The sequence below is a fragment of the Hippopotamus amphibius genome, chromosome 8 (assembly GCF_030028045.1).
Source record: "Hippopotamus amphibius kiboko isolate mHipAmp2 chromosome 8, mHipAmp2.hap2, whole genome shotgun sequence".
Lineage (NCBI taxonomy): Eukaryota > Metazoa > Chordata > Mammalia > Artiodactyla > Hippopotamidae > Hippopotamus > Hippopotamus amphibius.
In genome coordinates, this window is record NC_080193.1 from 83,774,772 (window position 1) to 83,780,149 (window position 5,378).

The window sequence follows — 5,378 nt, forward strand, 5'->3', positions numbered from 1 at the left end:
CTCTCTCACTTCGTCCCAGCTTCCCCTTCGCCCCTCTCCTCCCCTCATCGTGTCTTCAAGTCCGTTCTCTACATCTAGCCATTACTTTTGTACTGTTATCTTTTTGAAAGGTCACCATTCTTATGTTTTATTGTTTAATCTTCACTATTTGGTTTGAGAATGTTCAATGGTATCCTTTGACACCTACTGACTGCCTACTCACCAATCATTGAACTCACTCTGCTTTCCTCACTGCTTAGTGGGTGTGGAAATTATTTCTAGTTTTTGGCAATTATGAATAAAGCTATTTTAAATAACAAAAAAGGGCTCTCCAGATAAAGATGGCAGGGTGCAGTTATAGCTTTTGGTTGACCGCATTCCACTTGTCTGCTAAACTTGTACAGATTGAATATGCTTTGGCTGCTGTAGCTGGAGGAGCCCCTTCAGTGGGAATTATAGCTGCAAATGGTGTGGTATCAGCAACTGAGGAGAAGCAGAAATCCATTATGTGAGATGAGTGAAGTGTATACAAAGTGGAAGCGGTGACCAAGCGTAGAGGTTTGGTGTATGGAGGCATGAGCCCAGATCTCAGAGTGCTGGTGCACAGAGCTGGAAAACTAGCTCAGCAACGCTATCTTGTGTACCAATAACCCATTGTTACAACCCTGCTGGTAGAGAGCATAACTTCTGTGATGCAAGAATACACTCAGTCAGGTGGTGTTCCTTCACTTGGAGTTGTTTTGTTTGTTTTTACTTATTTGTGGTGGGAATGAGGGTCAACTGTATTTTATTCAGTTAGATCCATCTGGACCTTACTTTGCTTGGAAAGTCACATCAATGGGCAAGAACTATGTGATTGGGAAATTTTCATTGAGGGAAGGCAAAGCGAAGATCTGGAACTTGAAGATGCCACTCCGACAGCCAAATTAACCCTAAAGGAAAGCTTGGAAGGGCAAAGGACAGAAAATAATGTAGAAGTTGGAGTCTGCAGTGAAGCCAGGCTTACAAGTCTTACTTCAGATGAAATTAAGGATTACTTTGCTGCCATAGCATAATAATAAAGTGACTGAAAAAATCCAGACTGTCAGATAACCTATCTACTCGGACATATCTAAATTATGCTTGTCTCGTCAACTTTTTGCATATTATTTCTACATAGTTTAATGGACTGATGTTTTTTAACTGACACATAAATCATAATACATTGTTAAAAAATTGCCCCACATCTTTTTATACCTCCATTTTGTCTTCAGTGGTCTTCCTACTGATTAGAGAACACTTCTGCCATAGTGTGTGACTCCTACTTTCTCTTCAAAACTCAGCTCTGAAGGAAAGTCATTTATGAATTTTTCCTGGAGCACCCCCAGGCTAGGTTAGGTGCCCCTCTTATACTCAGCCCTGTAGCACAAAATTTGAAGCCTCCCAATAAATCTAATCACAAATTATTTTCCAGCTTCATCTCTAACTCTGTCCAGCATATGTTTATAGGCAGGTTTGCATAACAGTTAAGAGAGAGGGCTCCAATATCAGATTGCTAGGATTAAAATTCTGGTTCTTCTATTTTTAATTATGTGACCTTGGGCAAATTTCCTAACTCTGAGCCTCTTTCTTTATAGGCAATATGGAGAGTTTAATATCACCAACCTCCAGATAAAATCAGGTGTCATGATAATGAGATAATTCACTTAGTAAGCACTCTCTACATATTACCTGTAATGTTATTATTAGTGATAGTTGACAATAGTGTATCTCATGGGGGACTTTGCTTGTTTTTCCTAAAGTCTGATTGACATTGGAAGCCCAAAACCTGCAATACAAGAACTTTCTACCATGTTAAAATTTCAACCTAGAATTAAGTACATAGGAAGAAGGATATCAAGATATATATAGTGATACGGGAGTGGATTTCACCTGTGAAAAAAATATCAGGAATGGGTTAGAGCTCAGAAGGAAAATGCTTTGTAAGGCTTCTTCTAATGGTGGAGAGAAGATCAGTCTGGCCAGAGAAGACATCTGCATCAAAACAGGAGTGGTATAGGTTAGAACTTTACCTAAAGAGATATTTCAAGTTATCCTTAGAAGAGGCTTTGGATTAGATTATATTGAGATTTATTTTAAGGGGCTAAAATCATCAGAATTTATTATTTTATTTTATAAACCAAATTATGGATATTATATATTATATATATTTTATGTTTCAATTAAGGGAAAAAACCTTAGGTGATTTAACATATTTCGTTTTTTTAAGATTTATTTTATTATTTATTTATTTATTTTATTTTTGGCTGCATTGGGTCTTTGTTGCTGTGCATGGGCTTTCTCTAGTTGTGGTGAGCAGGGGCTGCTTTTGTTGCGGTGCATGGGCTTCTCATTGAGGTGTGGGTTCTCTTGTTGCAGAGCACGGACTCTAGGCACACGGGCTTCAGTGGCGCGTGGGCTCACAGGCTTGGTTGCTCCATGGCATGTGGGATCTTTCTGGTCCAGGGATTGAACTCATGTCCCCTGCATTGGCAGGCGGATTCTGAACAACTGCACCGCCAGGGAAGTCCGATTCAACATATTTTGATGAATTTTCTTTCTCCTTATGCCAAGCATTTGTAAAATAAAATGGTTGGATGGGATGATCACTAAGGTAGTCTATAGTCTTACAAGATTACCTCTACCTCTGACATTCTATGACATTTAAAAAAAATTCTGTTTTCCTAAGAAGATTTCTGTGGTAGAGAAGGAATTGTAATATAGCAACAATCTTCTTAATATGCTTTCCTCAATGGAGGGTCATTTAGAGTTTAATTGGATTGATTTGGCTGACATGTTCAATTTTAAAAGGAATCTCTGTTCTTGTGCCAGCTGGTGTGGATTTTGCCAGGCTTAAAGCTCAGATCCTGCCAATCTCACCCAGGAGTATGGCCCCTTAAGCTGTGACTGTGTCTGAAAGCTGCTTGCAGACACTTGTTGCTGAGATGATGAATAGATGGTTGGATGAAACATTCTGTTCCTGGGTTCCCAAATGGAGCAAATCCTCCTTGTCCTCCAGGCTATCCCAGCCCAGTCTCTGGGACCCTCTTCCTAATCTGTGATAATAGGATAATCAGATTTAGAGGGGAACAGAGTTTCTCCACCACAGGCCTCATACACACTTGAAGATGAATTTCATACTAAGAATGTTCATCCCAAAAGGCAATGGAAAAACTTCCTATTATGGAGGCAGCATTGGCAGCCCCATAAATTCTCCTCTCCCTCTCCAGCTCTTTTCTTTCTGTATCATCAAGTTCCCGCAAGAATAGCTTTCTGTTGGTGGCACTGGCGTTTTCAATAGCAACAGTTCTTCTATCTTCCTCAAGGTCTGGCGAGGCCACTTGTAAACTCCAGCTGCTTTAAAATTTTTTTCATCTCATTTAAAATGGATAACCAACCAGGACCTACTGTATAGCACAGGGAACTCTGCTCTGTATTGTGCAACAACCTAAATGGGAAAAGAATTTGAAAAAGAATAGATACATGCATATGTATAACTGAATCACTTCGCTATATACCTGAAACTATCACAACATTGTTAAGCAACTATACTCCAATATAAAATAAAACATTAAAAAAAAATGTTTGCATCTTACTCTTCCTACTCTGGATAGGAGTGACCTTAGCGACTGAAAGCAGGGAGGTGAGAAATAATTAGGGCCAACCCAGCAGAAGCTAAACCCACTGGGAAACAGAATAGATTGTCCCCTTATACAAGAAAATATTGCCAATTAGTTAGATAGATCCCATCTTTATCTTTCCTCTAAAGCTGAGGGTGAAGGAGAGCATAATGGAATAAACCAGGTATTGATCCAGGGAAAGAATTTCTGTGACTACTGTTGCACATTTAACTTAACTGATTGAGTACTTGTCCTGGAGTAAAGGCATGATGATGCCATTAGGTTACGTTATGACCTGAGTATCGGCCCAGGAAGGCAACACTTGTGTTGGTTAAGTCTTATACTTTGACTTGACTTTAGTCTAGGCCCTACTGTACATATATGTGTTACCTGGACAAGTTACTTAATTTCTTTCTATGTTAGTCTTCTCTCTAAAGCTAGGGTAATAACAATGTTTCCTTCATAGGGTTGTAGTAAGATTAGATGAGTTAATTTAAATGCTCAATATATATTGGTTAATTTAAGGCCTGGACAATATCTTTTTTACCTCTGTATTCTTTATCCCCAGATCCAGGTTTCTTGCCCCTAAGTGACATGTTCTGTAAGCTGAATTAGATTGGAAGCAGGGGCAAGGGAAAGAAAAGGTTATTTTAGAGAAACTTTGTAATTAAAAAATAGTCAGGACAAGGTCAGTCCTTTTATGAGGGTGACAGGAAACCAAGGCTCATTTTTAGGTTTGGAACTTCAGAGACAATGACAATGGTCACACCAGGGAGTGGGAAGTTAGGAGAGAAAAACATGTCAAGACAGACGATGACTTCAACTGCTGACATATAGATGCTGAGGCATTCTCAGAGCACCCAGAATAAATGCCCAGCAGGCAAATGCAAGAACTGGGAAAAGAATTTTTTTTTTGCTTACCTCTAGAAACTATGAAAAGATTCTGAGTATAATACGATTTTGATGACTTTACTTTGGAGATTTTTGCTCAAGATTTTAAATAGTATATAATTTCCTTCTTCTCAATGCATTTTTAGCTTAATTTTTAAATTAGGCTTTTTTATTTTTTGGAGGAGTTTTACATTATAATTTTTTTATTGTTTTTCTCTAAGAACTTTACCCTTATCTGAACATGTTTTGACCTTTATTTTAACTTAAAGGTCAGCAGAGTTAATGAACAAAGTACATGTCCTGTGACCTAGGAGTTCTAACTACACAGGAGTGTGTTCATTATTTATTGCTTCATTGATTCACAACTCAGAAGTCTCTCTAAATGAAAGCCCATTAGGAAAATGTCTCTCTTTCAAAAGAGATGTTCTGAGAATAATCCTATTAGGCTAGAAGCTTGCTAAGCTTATTAACTCTAGACACATTTTTCTACAAAGAGGAGAAAAAAAATGCAAATAGAATGAATATGACAAGTAAATGTTGATAGAAAACATATTTTATTTCAGAAAATAATAACTGCATTATATTGAAATGTCAATTTCATGCCAGGGCAAATTTGATGGCCTTATAAGATCAAAGCTTGAAAGCATTTAGATAAAAAATGAAAAATCCAGTCTATCTTCAAATATTTGGATCAATGTGATTCTTTAGTCATATGTATTTTTATTTATTTATTTTTAAAAATTTATTTATTTATCTATTTATTTATTGGCTGTGTTGGGTCTTTGTTGCTGCAAACAGACTTTCTCTAGTTGCGGTGAGCAGGGGCTACTCTTTGTTGTGGTGTGTGGGCTCCTCATTGCCGTGGCTTCT

At 37.8% G+C, this 5,378-nt stretch overlaps 1 pseudogene; it reads left to right on the forward strand.

Annotated features, from left to right (window-relative positions):
* Positions 1-320: 320 nt before the first annotated feature.
* LOC130859521 (proteasome subunit alpha type-2-like) lies at positions 321-1,034 on the forward strand (annotated as a pseudogene).
* The last annotated feature ends 4,344 nt before the right edge of the window (positions 1,035-5,378 follow it).